This window comes from Saccopteryx leptura, chromosome 4 (genome assembly GCF_036850995.1).
Source record: "Saccopteryx leptura isolate mSacLep1 chromosome 4, mSacLep1_pri_phased_curated, whole genome shotgun sequence".
NCBI lineage: Eukaryota > Metazoa > Chordata > Mammalia > Chiroptera > Emballonuridae > Saccopteryx > Saccopteryx leptura.
In genome coordinates this window covers 130,261,963-130,279,028 of record NC_089506.1, presented here as the reverse complement: position 1 = coordinate 130,279,028, position 17,066 = coordinate 130,261,963, and the positions used below count along the sequence as shown (strand labels likewise).

Sequence of the window (17,066 nt, the reverse complement as noted above, 5' to 3'; positions counted from 1 at the left end):
AGAGGCACACGTGGAAGGGGCACACGTGGAAGAGGCACACGTGGAAGAGGCACACGTGGAAGGGGCAGGAAAGGGGCACACGTGGAAAGGGCACACGTGGAAGGGGCACACGTGGAAGGGGCAGGAAAGGGGCACACGTGGAAGGGGCAGGAAAGGGGCACACGTGGAAGGGGCAGGAAAGGGGCACACGTGGAAGAGGCACACGTGGAAGGGGCAGGAAAGGGGCACACGTGGAAGGGGCAGGAAAGGGGCACACGTGGAAGGGGCACACGTGGAAGGGGCACACGTGGAAGAGGCACACGTGGAAGGGGCACACGTGGAAGGGGCACACGTGGAAGAGGCACACGTGGAAGAGGCACACGTGGAAGGGGCAGGAAAGGGGCACACGTGGAAGGGGCACACGTGGAAGGGGCACACGTGGAAGAGTCAGGAAAGGGGCACACGTGGAAGAGGCAGGAAAGGGGCACACGTGGAAGGGGCACACGTGGAAGGGGCACACGTGGAAGGGGCACACGTGGAAGAGGCACACGTGGAAGGGGCAGGAAAGGGCCACAGCTGGAGGGTTGGGAAGACTGTCAGGAAGATCCTGCTGCGCTCCAGGTGAGAAGGGAAGAACCAGAACCAGTGCAGTGGGGAAGCCACGTTTAAGAACAGTTTAGGAGAGACAACAGAACTCAGTGAATAACAGGCTGTGTAGGCCAAGAATGACATGGAATTGTTAGAACTACTTGGATGTTTCCATTCCCAGGGACAGAGATATGGGGGAAAGCATGTGTTGAGTCAAGTCTGGATCACAAAGCACTTGAGAGCTCTGTGGATGTACATCGGGCACTCAGGGACTTGAGTTTCCCAGAGTGTGGGATGCCAGGGCTCTCCCAAGGTGCAGGTGTGGAATAAGAAGACGGGGGGACCAGGGATACACCCTGGGAAACCTAGAAAACTGCCAAAAGGACCAAAGAGCAGGCCAAGGGGGAAGGATGAGGAGGCTGAGCGTCCTGAAAGGCAAGGTGGAGAGAGGTCTGAGGGGTGTCACTGGTCAGCAGGGACCAGTGGCCAACATGGCTGTCCACGTCCTACCAAACATTCTATCCTAAACTCCAGTAAGAAGATGGCTGAGCAGGAACTAACATTAGTCTCCCTGTGGTCTGAGATACATTTCAAAATGTTGTCCCTTGCATGTTAGCTGGATCCTCAATTTCTCATCCCCCAGCATTTCATTAAAAGGCAAAGAAGTCCCCAGCACATTTTATGTGAGGAGTCACTACAATAAACAGGCAACTGGCCCAAGGTCGAGCTGAGGAAGAAGCAAACAATGCAGCCCTGGGGGTGCTGCTGGGGCCCGAGGAAGGGCGCTGGGGAGGAAACAGCCAGACAGTACACAGATGTCCATGCTCTTGGTGCCAGGAGATCAGGCAAACAGGAAGACCTTAACGTTCTCCAACTGGGGTGCTCGGTTTTGCCTGATGAGCAGAAGGGCTGAGCACACGGCTGGAACACAGAACAGAAGGCCGTGACTCAGTCTGCGAAACTTCTCCTCCCGGAGCCTACACGCAGCCTCCTCGGCAAAGAAACTTGAGCCTGCTTACTCTGTGCCCAGACCTTGCCCCTCAGCCTACAGCCATCCTCATCGCTGCTCCGTGTGGTTTGGGGTACATGGTCTGTGGGGTGATGTGAGCTGATCCCGCTTATGGGACCCAAACAGAGCCAAGACACAAAATTTCACAATCTAAAAATTTCCTGCTGACATCTAGCAGAATTTATGTTTATGAAGCCTCTAAGTGAGAACCAAAGAAGAAAAATGCCTAGTATAATTATCCAAACAACATGCTCTATTCCAATAACTATACATCATAAGGAAGGTATAAAGATTATTAGAAATCTTTTGCACTTAAAAGGTTAAGAATATCATTAAGTGTCTTCTCATAAACTTATATATTTCTCACTAATCAATAATGTAAAAATAATTTTTAAAACTATACAAACAAGGAATATTTCTTGAAAAACTCAAGTTGCAGAACACCATCTGAAAGGTACCCCCTTACCTGTTAAACATAAATACTCTGCTATACCAAAAACAGGGTATAGCAACCTTGGCACCTTTAACATTTAGAACCAGATAATTATTTCTTTTTTAAATTAATTAATTAATTAATTGATTGATTCTATTTTTTTTGAAGTGAGAAGCGGAGAGGCAGTTAGACTTCCGCATGCACACAACCAGGATCCACCCGCATGCCCACTAGGGGGCAATGCTCTGCCCATCTGGGTCGTTGCTCTGTTGCAACCAGAGCCATTCTAGTGCCTGAGGCAGAGGCCACAGAGCCATCCTCAGTGCCCAGGCTAACTTTGCTCCAATGAAGCCTTGGCTGTGGGAGGGGAAAAGAGAGACAGAGAGGAAGGAGAGGGGGAGGGGTGGAGAAGCAGATGGGCACGTCTCCTGTGTGCCCTGGCTGGGAATCGAACCTGGGACTTCCACACGCCGGGCCAACACTCTACCACTGAGTCAGCCAGCCAGGGTACAGATAATTATTTCTTATGGGTGCTTGGAGTACACGGTGTAGTGCTTAGCAGGACCCATAGCCTCTTCTCATTGTGTGCCAGTAGTGCTTTCCCAGTTATGACAATAAAAAATACTTTTAGGCACTGAAATAATGCCCCTGGGAGATCATTCTACTTCAGAAGGTACTCATTTTTGTTTAAGGTACAAGATCTAGACTGAGATGAGGTTCAAATACTGGCTATGGCACATACCAGCAGAATGAAGCAGGGTAAGTAACTAATCTCCCTATGTCTCAATTTCCCCAACTGTAAACAGGGATGATACTATCTACTTCACTGTGTTGATGAACATTAAATGGGAAAATACATGTGAAATGCTTTAGACAGAGCCTGGTACATCATAGTAGTAAGCATTTAGCAAATGGTAGTAATGATAATCATTAAAGACGAGAGCTGTTGGCCCATGACCTTGGAAGACAGAATCAGGTAGGTCATTTATTCGGCCATCTGGTAAAAACAAACCACTCACATAGCTCTTGTCTAAATAGTCTGTATAAGGGCACTTATGTTCGTAGGCTAGAAGCACAACCATGGATTAATACTAACCTTGATGGAAACCATGTTGCATCAATCCCTTTTGTAATGAAGGGGGTGGGGTGCAGAAATAAAGGCAAAAGAAGTGAAATGGAAAAATAGCTACAGACCAAATAAAAATACCCTCACAAAGAGGAAAAAATAAAAATTCATACCTTTTCAAACTATCTGGACCACAAACTAAAATAAATATGCTGAATTTGGGGAGAGGGTACTATGATAGAGTTGGTGAATACATACACAAGTTAAAAATGGCCACTGGAGGAGGAAGAGGACAGTCCTCAGTTGATGCAGCAAGGAGGAAAAGTGACACAAGCACAAACATCAAAGCAGCAGGAAGAAGTGAGCACTTCAAACTCTCTGTCTCTGGCCAAGAGCCGTCTTGCATCAACTCCTGTCAGCATAGCTGAGCCTGCTGAAGCAGACGGCAGGGCCACCCAGGGCCGCCCCAGAGCCCACCGTTGAGGAGAGCCATCAGGAGCCTCAGACCAGATCTCTCCCACTGACTGTTTCCTGCCCCTACAGTGGGACTGGTGGGGTTTGAAATATCACAGTGGGAAACTGTGCCACAGTCAGAAAAGCACCCTCTCGGTCTCCTCCACCTGCCTCTATAGCCCCCAGTCCACCTCCACTACCTCCCCACACTCGGGAAGCCGAGCAGCTGCCTCTCCTGCTCAGCCCTACGCAGGCTGGGTTTGGGTGGAATCATCAGAACCCCGACACTGTGAGTCAACTAGCATCCAAACTTTTTTGTTTGAAAATAGTGGCTTTATCCATTAGCTGAAGTCTAAAATAAGTTGTTTAAAACAGTCATCTAACTCACAGGGAATGCCACCCTAAGTTAGTTATCTCTTCTAATCATTCAAAAATACAACCAAGTCTTTGTGAGACAAAGCCTGGAAATAGTGAAACGCCCTCTTCACTGTTTCCCTCTGACCATGTTTTACTTATACCTCAATAACATGCAGTTGTCTATTATGTCATTCAAATGCACCATGTTGCTCTTTTCTCATCACATTGGAATAAAGAACCTAGAATAGTAGGAGGCTTGTGCCCAGCATTTAGAGCCACGGGCATTAACATTCAACAATGTGCCCACACATCTATACTATCTCTGAGCCTAAGTCTTGTCCACACAAAAACTCAGTGGAGGCGAGTGATTTTTGACCCTGATATGCTATTATATTATTGTCAGTTGAATGCACTCTAAGAACCAAATGAGGAAAAAAAGACAATCCTCCATTCTTTCCTGAAGGAAGGCCACACAGTGCCCTCCATTTGACCCCAACATCAAATCAAAGACATCACATGGTATTCACATTCTAGGGTAGTTTTTACAAGAAGATAGAAACTTCCACAACACAGCTTAGAAAGTAAAATGTTAGACATAAATGAAGTACCCAACAGGTAGTAGAGGGAGAAATCTGAAAAACAGGCAACAAATATACAGTTGGCTTAAACATCCTAAAACACTTTGGGAAACTCCAGAAAGTTGAATGCTAACCTTACTTTGTCAGAATTAATCTGGGAAACATGTAGCCCCAGCCAACATTCTGTCAAGTCACCATTTCCAAAGTTAGTTCCTGTCAGTGCTCTGTCTGAGTAACGAAGTATTTCTCTCCCGCCTCAGCCGGGAGGACGAACATGGGGCCAAACACCTTGGAGACAGAAAAACAAACAGACTCACTTATGTTTTTAACTCAGTTCTGTCTGGAAATCAGGAAGCAAGACTGAAGATTAACCTTTGGGGAAGCTCTTAATGCTGAGATTTTTTTTTTCAAAGTTCAAATGAGAAGTCACCGAGAGCTTAGAAGTGAAGAAGGCTCACAATGGCAGCGTGACTTGGAGAGAGCCTCCTGGGAGGCACAGTCCACCCCGTCACGCGGCAGCATTTTTGTTCGACAGGATCAGAAGTTTGGATTGGCTCCTTGTCTCGTTATTTCACCCGACCCTTGTGTCTGCAGATTTTATATACAAAGTCCCCTGCTTAAAATCGGAGGGACATGGCCAATTTTACTGTACAGCAGGTCTTTGACTAATGCCATTCCATTCAACATCGTTTTTGTTATAATGTGGATGAGGAAAAATACACAATTGATTCCCCGCAGGGACCACTGTCTGTGTGGAAGTTGCTCTGCGTGGGCGTCCTCCGGGGACCCTGGTTTCCTCCCACACCCCAGAGGTGCACTCGCACAGTGAACTGGTACCTCAACCATCCGAGTGGGTGGGGGTGGGGGTGTGAGTGCCCGCCTTGTGCTCCGAGTGTCGGGAGAGTCTCTGGCCACCCACAACTCTGAACTGGAATAAGTGTCTTAGAAAAGAATGATATTACTTATTTTTATTAATCTTTCTTAAATGTATGTATCACTTACATTTATTTCAATGTATATTAGTGGAAGTGTTTTGGGTATTTATTTAGAAGTTTGACAAAGATTTTGTGACCAGAAATATGCCACAGGAACTCAACTCTTATTTATATCAGTTAGCCTAAGGCAAAACTAGTTTTGTTAAACATCATTACACTTCAAGTCAGTTTCTAAGAACCTACTGACAACATTAAGTGAGGACTTACTGTACCTTTAGCAAAACCAAGAATGATTGGGTTTCAGATTTTATTTTCTTTCCATGGAAAGGAAGGAAAAAAGATTGTGACATTTTCAAATTTCATTATTACAAGCTTTTTGGTCCCATCAAGAGTAACTGAACAATGTCATTCAACAAGAGGAAACATTAGCTAACTCCCTTCCACCTGCCCACAGTGTTATGTGGGCACCGATGTTCACTGTACTGCCTGGTAAGACCGTGAAGTCAGGGAGGTTTCCTGGGCTGAGGGCTGGAGAGTCAGAAGGGATGGAGCCTGGGGTGATGAGTAATAATATCCACTGCTCCTCAATCTCAACTTTTCATTTTCTGTTTCCTAGGTCTGATAACCTTCTTTATTTTCTGAGCCAGACAGCTTTGTGTGGCATGAATGCACTGCTGTTGGACATCCTCACCGTGTACAGGGAAGGGCTATTATCTTGTTTCACAGATGAGGAAACTGAGGGATGGGCCATGTAAGCAAATCAATAAATATAGAGCAGTCCTTCCAACATCCAAGATACAGTGTCCACATTCAAACGATATTAATAAATATGTACAATGAAACTTCCACCCTTAATAAGTATAATGCTAACAAATTAGAAAAATTACTTTTTAAAAACACATTGTCCTACTGGACACAAACAGCCACATGTTCACTGGCAGAGCCTTTCAAAGGCAAGCACCGATACTCTTTAAAATTAAAAGTTTACTCATCCAAACTCCTGGAACCTTACAGCAGATGCCTTCCTTAGAAAAGTACTTTCACCAGTGACCTCATTTGACTGTCACAGAGTTCCTATGAAAGACTGAAAAGAGCGGGTAAAGAACAGAATTCCCCCCTGAAACATGAAACCATGGACTGCCTCTGGAAAGTGTTCTGCAATCTGCAGGCAACAGGGCTACAGTGTTGGCCGGAGCCCGGCCATGCACGAGGCTAGTATGGAGCTGAATGATAAACCACTCTCAGCCTTAAAAACAGAAAGCCTTGGCCCTGGCCCGGGGCTCAGTGGATAGAGTATTGGCCAGGCATATGGATGTCCCGGGTTCGATTCCCGGTCAGGGTGCACAAGAGAATCAACAATCTGTTTCTCCCCTCCTCCATCTCTCTCCCTTCTCTCCTTCTTCCCCTCTCACAGTCTGTGGTTCAGTTGGTTCAAGTGTGGCCCAGGCACTGAAGATAGCTCAGAGGGTTGGTCCAAGTGAGTTGGCCTCAGGTGCTAAAAATAGCTCAGTATTGGAGCATCAGCCCCAGATGGAGTTGTTGGGTGGATCCTGATGGGGGTGCATGCGGGGGTCTGTCTCACTATCTCCCCTCCTCTCACTTAAAAAAAATACTGTAAAACTAAAAACAGAAAGCCTTAAATGAGGAGAGATGGAAGGATCTGTGAAACAAATCACTGAATTTTTGCAATCCTATGGAGTCTCACAAAGGGAAATCATCTGACAGACTGAATCACTGTGCAATGCAAGAATTTATAAAAGCATCAGGGTATGAATCATAGCCACGAAATAATTTTTAACATTCTTGTAAAAACCAGCATATGAATGTAGCAACATTTTCAAAAGTACTTTTCTTTTTGCTTTAGATGTTGGCTCATTTAACAATCTGTATAAATAATTAATGACATTTATACCCAAATATACCCAAATGATTCCAGTGTCAGTTTACGATTAGGGAGTCATTTTACTGTTCTTCCAAATAACCCCAGAGACACAAAACTGGGAAGGCCCAGGGTTTGACCTGCTTCCCCGATGGTGAGCAGACCAGGTCAAGCCAGTGGTGCCAAACAGGCGTGATCTGGGGTAGCCTGGGCAGCACACCAGCTGACGTCAGAGACGCAGCTCTGTTCTCTCCTTCAGAGAGCCCACTGACAGCCTTCGTGACAGGACCCAAACCCCTGCTTCCTAGGGACACCAGGTAGTCACTGCTCACCTGCAGCAAAAAGTAACTTAGGTCTAACTCAGTGCCATTACCGATTTCAGAAGGCATTGTTCACATTCTTGGTACTGCTGCTTCCCACAAGAGTGCTACCCCTTGAAGAAGATACGCTGTGAGTGCTAAACATTAAGCCTTTACTACGGAATATTTTAAAACAAATGAAGCTTTGTTCTATTAGGTATGACAGTAATTCAAACCATATGAACAAAGTATTGCCTGGTGACATACCTCATAGGATGTGTGACAAATATATATAAGAGTCACCTGGAATGAACAGTAAGTGTTAGTTTGTCGACGTACTGCTCACACGGAGTCCGGGTTGGAGGTGCGGGGTGCCACGCATCACTTTTCAATTTCCTTGAACAAAGGGGATGGGGGAGGGGCACTCTGGCTGGGAAGATGTCAGTGCTAGAAGTAGGTCAGAGCCCCCTTTTCAGCAGAAGAAAAGTATAGAAAGTGTCATTTACACTCCCGGCTTGTTTGGGTTGTTAAGGAAAAGCCATGTGCCAAAAACCTAATCTGGAGGATCAGCTCTGAAAAGCGGAAAAGAAGTCAGCCAAGCATTTATCACCACCTAAAATTGTTTCTTTTCATTCTCAGAACTAAAGCTGTTTTATTAAATATTTTAAATCTCCCCTCCAAATGTGTAGGCCCTGCCTCAGATTTTAAGCTGTTGCTCAAAGAAAGAAAAGGAGGAAAAATGCCAGAGAGGCAATTAGAACAAGAAAAAAGTGGAGGCCTGAGCCTTCTCCAGCCCCGCAGGGGTGCAGACACTCCAGCTCCAGCTCTGACCTCAGCAGGCTCTCCTCACTCAGCTCTTCTGCACAGCCCAGGGGAGAGCGCCCCAGACGACATCCTAGGAGGGAGGCACTGACCTCAGCAGGGCTCTCCTCACTCAGCTCTTCTGCACAGCCCAGGGGAGAGCGCCCCAGACGACATCCTAGGAGGGAGGCACTGACCTCAGCAGGCTCTCCTCACTCAGCTCTTCTGCACAGCCCAGGGGAGAGCGCCCCAGACGACATCCTAGGAGGGAGGCACTGACCTCAGCAGGGCTCTCCTCACTCAGCTCTTCTGCACAGCCCAGGGGAGAGCGCCCCAGACGACATCCTAGGAGGGAGGCACTGACCTCAGCAGGCTCTCCTCACTCAGCTCTTCTGCACAGCCCAGGGGAGAGCGCCCCAGACGACATCCTAGGAGGGAGGCACTGACAGCTGTGGCCCAACCACCATGTAATAATCTGCTGGATGCGGGTGGAGGGAGAGGCGGACAATGAGGCAGGACACCATGTCCCAGGGTGGGCCACGTAGGGACCAGACACTTAGCCTCATAAAACCCTGAAGTCCCTCCTAGCAGGAGAGTAAAGGGGGCTCTCAGGGCCCAAAGGCTGAAACAACAGGCAAGGGCAGCTTGCCCGGCCTGGACCCAGCAGTGTGCTCAGGGCCCAGAGAGGAGCAGGAAGTCAGGGGGACCCTGGGAATGAGCCTGGTGCACAGAAGGGAGCACAGGGCCAGGAGTCCAGGAGCCTGTTCCTCTTCCTACACTGCCCAGAACCGGCTGTGTCCCTGCGCAGGCTGCTCTGAGCATCCAGGGGCTCCTTCCTCCACATGGGAGGCAATTAGAAAGTGAGTTGTCAGGGGACACTCACAGCTCCCCTAACAATGTCAGTGACTCAGTGATTAACTGTCCTCACACCTCACCCATCCCTGTGCTGACTCACTCCACCACACTGTGACTGCTGGTTTTCTTTTCCAGACCACCCTTTGGATTCAAAACAAAACAAGAACCCAAAGGCAGAACTCCAGATGTGGGCTCAGCGTTCCCTGCTTCCCATATCCCTGAAGCAGCTACAGATCCTTGGGGGAAACAAATGGCCTAAGCTTTGCCCGCAGGACCTTATGAAGCCCACGGCCTCCTCTGCTCAGGCACCGTGCCCCTCCACTCTGATAGAACTCCCTGATCCTGCCCACCTCCCACCGGGAAGGTAGGAGACTGGGGTATGGCTGAGGGATTTCACACAGGAGAACATTGCCAAAATCACACAGCCGCCTCAACTTAAGCTTTTCAAATAAAATCTTAGAATATTATTGTTTTCCCTTTACTGTAAGTCCACGGTAAAAGCATAAAAGCTTTAATGGTATTTTGTTTCAAATTAAACAAGCTTGCTAGAATGTAGAAAGAGAAACCGTTATCTTCAAAGGAATAGAAGGGAATAAAAACCATTTTCTGGCGTCCCAGGACTGCTCCGTGACATTTCCGTTCCCCTGAACCCTGGGATGTACCACAGGGTAGGACACAAAGGAACAGTTCTGTGAGAGAAAGTGGTTTTGCCAAGGACTCAGAGACAGTTTTGCAGCTTAGCAGCTGAATGCATGCGGTGCCCTGGCCTTCCGTCGTGGTGTCGCCTGAGCAGATCACTGAGGGGCAGGGAGGGAAGAGCCTGAGCAGATCACCAAGGGGCAGGGAGGGAAGGGCCTGAGCAGATCACCGAGGGGCAGGGAGGGAAGGGCCTGAGCAGATCACTGAGGGGCAGGGAGGGAAGAGCCTGAGCAGATCACCGAGGGGCAGGGAGGGAAGGGCCTGAGCAGATCACTGAGGGGCAGGGAGGGAAGAGCCTGAGCAGATCACCGAGAGCCTGAGCAGATCACCGAGGGGCAGGGAGGGAAGGGCCTGAGCAGATCACCGAGAGCCTGAGCAGATCACCGAGGGGCAGGGAGGGAAGGGCCTGAGCAGATCACCGAGAGCCTGAGCAGATCACCGAGGGGCAGGGAGGGAAGGGCCTGAGCAGATCACCGAGAGCCTGAGCAGATCACCGAGGGGCAGGGAGGGAAGGGCCTGAGCAGATCACCGAGGGGCAGGGAGGGAAGGGCCTGAGCAGATCACCGAGGGGCAGGGAGGGAAGGGTCTGAGCAGATCACCGAGGGGCAGGGAGGGAAGGGCCTGAGCAGATCACCGAGGGGCAGGGAGGGAAGAGCCTGAGCAGATCACCGAGGGGCAGGGAGGGAAGAGCCTGAGCAGATCACCGAGGGGCAGGGAGGGAAGAGCCTGAGCAGATCACCGAGGGGCAGGGAGGGAAGGGCCTGAGCAGATCACCGAGGGGCAGGGAGGGAAGGGCCTGAGCAGATCACCGAGGGGCAGGGAGGGAAGGGCCTGAGCAGATCACCGAGGGGCAGGGAGGGAAGGGCCTGAGCAGATCACCGAGGGGCAGGGAGGGAAGGGCCTGAGCAGATCACCGAGGGGCAGGGAGGGAAGAGCCTGAGCAGATCACCGAGGGGCAGGGAGGGAAGAGCCTGAGCAGATCACCGAGGGGCAGGGAGGGAAGAGCCTGAGCAGATCACTGAGGGGCAGGGAGGGAAGGGTCTGAGCATATCACCGAGGGGCAGGGAGGGAAGAGCCTGAGCAGATCACCGAGAGCCTGAGCAGATCACCGAGGGGCAGGGAGGGAAGAGCCTGAGCAGATCACCGAGGGGCAGGGAGGGAAGGGCCTGAGCAGATCACCGAGGGGCAGGGAGGGAAGGGCCTGAGCAGATCACCGAGGGGCAGGGAGGGAAGAGCCTGAGCAGATCACCGAGGGGCAGGGAGGGAAGGGCCTGAGCAGATCACCGAGGGGCAGGGAGGGAAGAGCCTGAGCAGATCACCGAGGGGCAGGGAGGGAAGGGTCTGAGCAGATCACCGAGGGGCAGGGAGGGAAGGGCCTGAGCAGATCACCGAGGGGCAGGGAGGGAGGAGCCTGAGCAGATCACCGAGGGGCAGGGAGGGAAGGGCCTGAGCAGATCACCGAGGGGCAGGGAGGGAAGACCAAGGCAGGGAAGCAGGGTGCGGAGACCTGCTCAGCTCCACCCACTTCCTCAGAGCTCCCCCAGGGGAGAGAGACTGCCCACAGGGGCAGTGGCAGGGAGGGAAGAACTGAGGAGAGCAAGGACCGACGGCCCCCGTAACCAGCAGAGCTCCCCAAAGCTGGCACAGCTGGAAGGAGGAAGGGGCCAAGGGAGAAAGCCCAGTCACAGGAGCACCCCCCCCCCCCCCGGCAGCCCTCTTGCTCAGCCCCTCCCCATCCCTAACTCCCAACCCCATCCACCCTGCTGGTGCCTTCACAGCCCTGAGGCCCCTGTCCAGGGCATGGGAGGCTGAATCTTGGCTCCCCTGGCAAGCCTGGTGGGGTACTGCTGGAACTCCTATACCCTCACCACAGACACGTCATGACTATTGGCCTCTAGACTCTGTTACTACAGTGCCTCACCAGACCTGACCACACCATCTGCACATGACAGTGGATTCTGGATGCAGACATAAACAGATAACGATTTCTAAATACAATCAAAACCACAAGCTGGATGGAGCCTACTGGTCTCAGAATTTTAGTAATCGGACTAATCATACCCTTGGGAAGGACTTTGGCATTCTCCCTCTGCGAAGTAGGAGTCAATCAAAAGACCCATGAAAAGGGAGCTCTCTGGGTTTTCTTCTGTGAAGATCACCCAGTCACGGCTTCCACTGCCAGACTTCACTACAGTTTCTGAGGAGCCCATGCAAGAACAGACCCATGCCATAGGCTCAAAACAGCTCCGGAGATCAAATGTGACCATGTGGAGAGGAGGGTAGCCCACAGCTCCACAGGCATGGGCTCACACGGGGGTGGGAAAGGGTGCCATTTTTCAAGCAGAACTTAGCCAGTAGAGGTTAGTGCCTCTTCAACTACACACAGTCAGTCAGCCAGATGTCCCCCCCAAAAGATAGAGGAGTGCAGTTTTCTCACCTCTAGAAGAAACCACAACAGCTCGCAGAGCCAGGACAAGTTTTGCCCTCATCTCTCTCAGCCAGAGCCTGTCATACTGGTTCTCAGGACTGGAGAGAAGCCCAGCCTCTTGAGGAATGGTTTTATTCCTCCCACTGGACAAAGTACAGCCTCATGAAAATTTTAAAATCATGAAAATGACTTTTGCCTCACGGTTTAAATGTCTGAGCTATTCTGCCCTGACAATTTTGGTAAGGTCTGCTCCATTATTTTAGAAGGTTCTGTTCTATACCAAATATCACATGCCTGTGTTTCACCATATTAGTCATTACATCTGCAGTGTTTGAAATCTCCCCAACTATACTATCTTACTAGCAAAATTATAATACACAGTACTACTAATATTCAAGTGTTGCCACCACCACCGTGCCAGGAAAACATTATGAGGGTGATGAGAAAGAGCTCCAAATCACTTGCCCTTTTGTTCAGTTTAGGCCATTTTCACATGATAATTAGAACTAAGCAGCAGCTGCTCTCTATAGTCTCTAATTTGCCCCAGTCTCCACTCCTCCCTAATGCTTTACATCACCCTGTTTTACTCATTCTATTTACCTGAATGTGTGACTACCATAACAGACTTGTTATGGAAACAGAATTGTTTCCAAAATCAACAAGAAGAATTGTCCGTGACACCATCACCTTCACATTCAACTCTCTTCATTACTTCGGAAGGTAAGCAACCCTACCTGCACTGGAACAGTTCCCCACACCCCCGGATCCCTGGGCTGAGGAGAACAGCACTTGCAACGTGAGCTCCCTTTTCATCTAGTTCTTGTCCTGTTTGAGATCCAGGTTGTCTGTGGTCTGCATCCCCCACCCTGCAGGCCCACATATTCTTTCTATTGTCTAGTGCCTAGCACCAAACACATGCCAGAAGCACAATCCTTAAGGTCATGAGCTGTAAGTCTGCAACAGAGTTCAAATTCTTAGCCCTGCCAGCCAACAACCGTGTAATGACCCTAAGCAAGCCACTAATTCTCCTGAGCCTGTTTCCTCATCTGTGAAATTATGGGCAACACTTAATTCAGTATACTCCACTGAGTTACTGTGGGGAATAAAAGACTGTGAAGTGCTTATGTATATGAAGTGCGTATGTGAAGGCATATGTATACAGGGCCTAGTATACATATGCCTTCAGTAAAGGTGGTTATTGTGACTATTATACACAGCTCGTGCTCAAAACGTTTGTTATTTGACTTTCCCATTACCTTTGATTACCTCACTTCCCAGAGAAGAAGAGAGCTTTCAGACCCTCTGCACTGTCACCTAGGGTAGAGAACGATGCACTGCAGTCTGTGGGGACGGGTCTCTGGGAAGGGCTGCCCATCACCGCGTCCAAGGATGTTGGGATGGAGACCTAAAACCACATGGCCATGCCTGGCTTTTTCCTTACCCTCCCTCATAACTTCTACACAAACAAGCCAAGCTTTTTGCTTAAGAAAAAAAAAAATTATTAGCATTTCCATAGGCCACCCTTTGAAGTGAATAAGATACAGTTAAATTCCATTCCAAGCTACACAAGTCTCTCCCTTTTCTGATCTCGCACTGCACTGGGGTAGGACCACACAGTTCAGCATCTAATGCTCTCTCAGTACATCATACAGGCCTGCGGCTCTCCAGGTGGACTCTAAGTGGCCTCTGAAGGTGACCAGCAGAGTGTGTAGCCAACACAAAGTGTTTTAAAAAGTACACACATGCACGCACACACTTTCCCTTCTTTTCAGGCAAAAGTCTCTCTCGCTCTCTCTTTCTTTTTCTTCTTTTTTTGCATTTATTTTGTACCAGCAATGTTACACAATTTAACAATGTAACAAACATAATACACCTCATGCCCATCAATAGGAATTCCCTTGTGTGCTAAAAGACCTGTTTCACATTAACTAAACTAGGAAATGGAACTGTTCCAGTTTTCTTTGGTAATGTTTGAACCATACCCAGTACAATAAATGAAAAGGGACAGAACTGGGTCACTGTCTTGTTTGTTTGTTTCTTGAAAAAGGGACTTGTGATGATCTTTGCGTTGCTGCATTTTATTTGCTGATGCTGCAAAATTGATGAAAGAAACATAAGTGTTCTTCCAAAAGTAATGGCTTCCATTCAAGTTTCTCCTTTCAGTGCCAAACTATCAGTCACTGATTTTAACAGTCCACAGAGCTTGGACTCACCTGTCTTTCATAGGAACCATGTCTTTAGAAAGCAGAGGGCCTGGTGGTCCCCAGCAGGAACTGGCTGGGAGGAGAACCAACTGGCTGTTTTTAGTCTCCCTAAGATAGGAGGGGGGGAGTCTTTCTTGGCACCTGTGGTCTGCAGCATGGAGTCAACCGTCCTGTTGCTGCGGCTACCTTTCTGTAACAGATCTGACTTCTGAGTGGCAAAACTCACTATTGTAATAGCAGCCCTGGACAACAGCTCCTTCTGCACGGGAGGCAGACAATGGTCTCATTGAAGTGGCTCTCTGGGCTGATCTGGAATGACCTACTCATTGGAATAAACCACCCAGCCCTGCTAGCAGCCATTACGTTGTTATGGGGACACAGAGTTGTCACCCCACATTCTTGACCTTTAGCAAAAAGGAAACCCCAACATCAGTGATGAGGGAAAATGCTGGTCTCTAGCATTGCTGGAGAGAATCATGGGAGGTTTAGAGTAGAACCTGATGTCTTCGGGAGGAAAAATGGCCTGAATATTAGCAGTAAGAACAGAGGAAAAGAAAATCCCTCACCTCCCTCTGAGAGGAAGCGGTCTCCTAATTAACTGCTTGATATAACACCAGTGAGTTGCAGCCCCTCCTCCCCCACCATCTGTCACTCCCCCTTCATCCCAGACCAGTACGGTTCTGCTTGCAGCACAGACTACGTCAGCGGCCTGGAAAGAAACAGTCTAACAGGACCTCTCGGTTGGCAGGGAGTGAAGGTGGGAGAGATGACACATCTGAGGAGCCAGAGGGAAGGAGCGGATGTGGGGAGAGCATCCTCCAAGCATTGACTGGTAACAGAATACGAACTGACCGGCGGCCCAACAGCCTGCAGAGCACTTCCTCTGAAGTTTCTCACCCACTCCTGAAGCAGCTCGAGTGCAGCCTCGGGAGCCTGGGAGCTGCCCCAGGAGCTCATAGAGCTCAGATCTCAAATGTGACTGTGGCTCATAGAAGCCACTTCACATTTATTGCTGTGTGGAAAACCTGTCACACTCTGTGGCCCGCTCATGGCTGAGCCAGTCACAAAGTCCTTGGGGAAGGAGGTGGGGTCCCTTTCATAAACTCTGGCAGTGAAGTGTGTGACCAGCCTGGCACCTGATAAATCAGTTACTGAAACAGATCCTGGCCTTCCAGTGACTGGGGATCCAGTAACACTCAAAAGAGGGGAACATAAAAAATAAACCTATAAAGTCATACTGTTCTGCAAAACTCACACAAAAGAGAACTTTCAGTTCAGATCTGCACGGCAGGCAAACGGTCATAATTAGAGCAGCCGCGAGGACCTCTTCCCGAGTCTGGTGAGGGCAGCCACCAGCTTGTGCCCATCTAGCCCACAGACGGCCAGAAGCAGAACCACTGAGGTTAAAACTAAAACTAGAAAAGAAAAAAAAAGCATCTCCATTTAAAAGATTTATTTCTGTTGTAGAAATAACATTAGAATGCTTCGAGTTTGAATTATGACAAGGGTCAACTTTAAGAGGAAAGCCATTTGTAATTCTAGAACTCCGAAATTACAGAAACGTAATAGCTCGTTGTGTTTGTCTTTTAGGGGGAAAAAACCATTGGAGTTAAGCTTTTGTGCAACTATCTTCACATCCTTTGGAAATAAATTCTCCAGCACTGTGTGAGGGCTCCGATTCGCCATCAGGAGAAGAAAAGAGAAGAGTCCCTAAGGGGCTGTGCATCACCCCAGAGCACATGACCCCAGCAGGGTCCCCTGGGACGCCTGGGTGTTGGATGGGAAGTGCTGCTGTGGCCTTGGCAGGTGACTGGACATGCACTTGTACAGAGCTGCCACGCCCACTTGCCCTGGTCCCGCTGGACTCTACTAGCAAAGGGTGCTTGTGAATTGCTTTGAGCCCAGCCACTCCACTGTGTCTGGGGGGCTCTGGTCACAGGTGGGTCCATCCCACGGCTGTCAGCGCTCGGCCAAGCGGGATTCCTGCGCTAGCTGACCTCAGTGTTGGTGCTTCCTCAGTCCTTAGACAGCCTCTCCCACCTGGCCCTCAAGGTCTACCTCGGATGCCACCTCTCCATGGAAGTCTTTCCTGTCAAGACCATTCCCCCTCCAAGGGGGCCCCAGGCTGTATCTGTGCGCCTTCAATGGTGCAGCACAGTGGATTACAAAAGCACATCTTTTGTCTCTCACTAGACAGTCCGCACACTCCTCGAGCTCTGAATCCTCGTCAACCTCCCTGTCACCTCCCCACAGGGTTGTATACTCGGTATCGGCTCAGTAAGTGCCCAGGGAAATGTCCCTAGCACTCTGCCCTGTCCTCAGGAAGGGCAGCGCGTGCCCTGGTGCGGCACTGCGGGGCCATCTCCCATCCCTCCTGCTGAGGCTCTCTACATTCCCCACCTGTGCTCTGCTGCCCTTCTGAGAGACAGAGCACAGCAGGACGAGGCCCTCAGCCTTTCCCTGAGCTACAATCCTCTCACCGCAGGCCTGGCCTCCCGGGTGC

The 17,066-nt window shown here is 49.6% G+C and overlaps 1 protein-coding gene across 2 annotated transcripts in view; it reads right to left on the bottom strand.

Moving 5' to 3' along the window:
* LHFPL2 (LHFPL tetraspan subfamily member 2) overlaps nucleotides 1-17,066 on the bottom strand; it is a 195,878-nt gene that overhangs the window by 49,047 nt on the left and 129,765 nt on the right. The window contains exon 4 of one of the 2 annotated variants that reach the window (XM_066381704.1): nucleotides 4,603-4,751. The exons of the other annotated variant lie outside the window; for it this stretch is intronic. The gene's annotated coding sequence lies outside the window, so the exon portion shown is untranslated. The remainder of the gene's footprint in view (nucleotides 1-4,602; nucleotides 4,752-17,066) is intronic. 2 annotated transcript variants of the gene reach the window in all.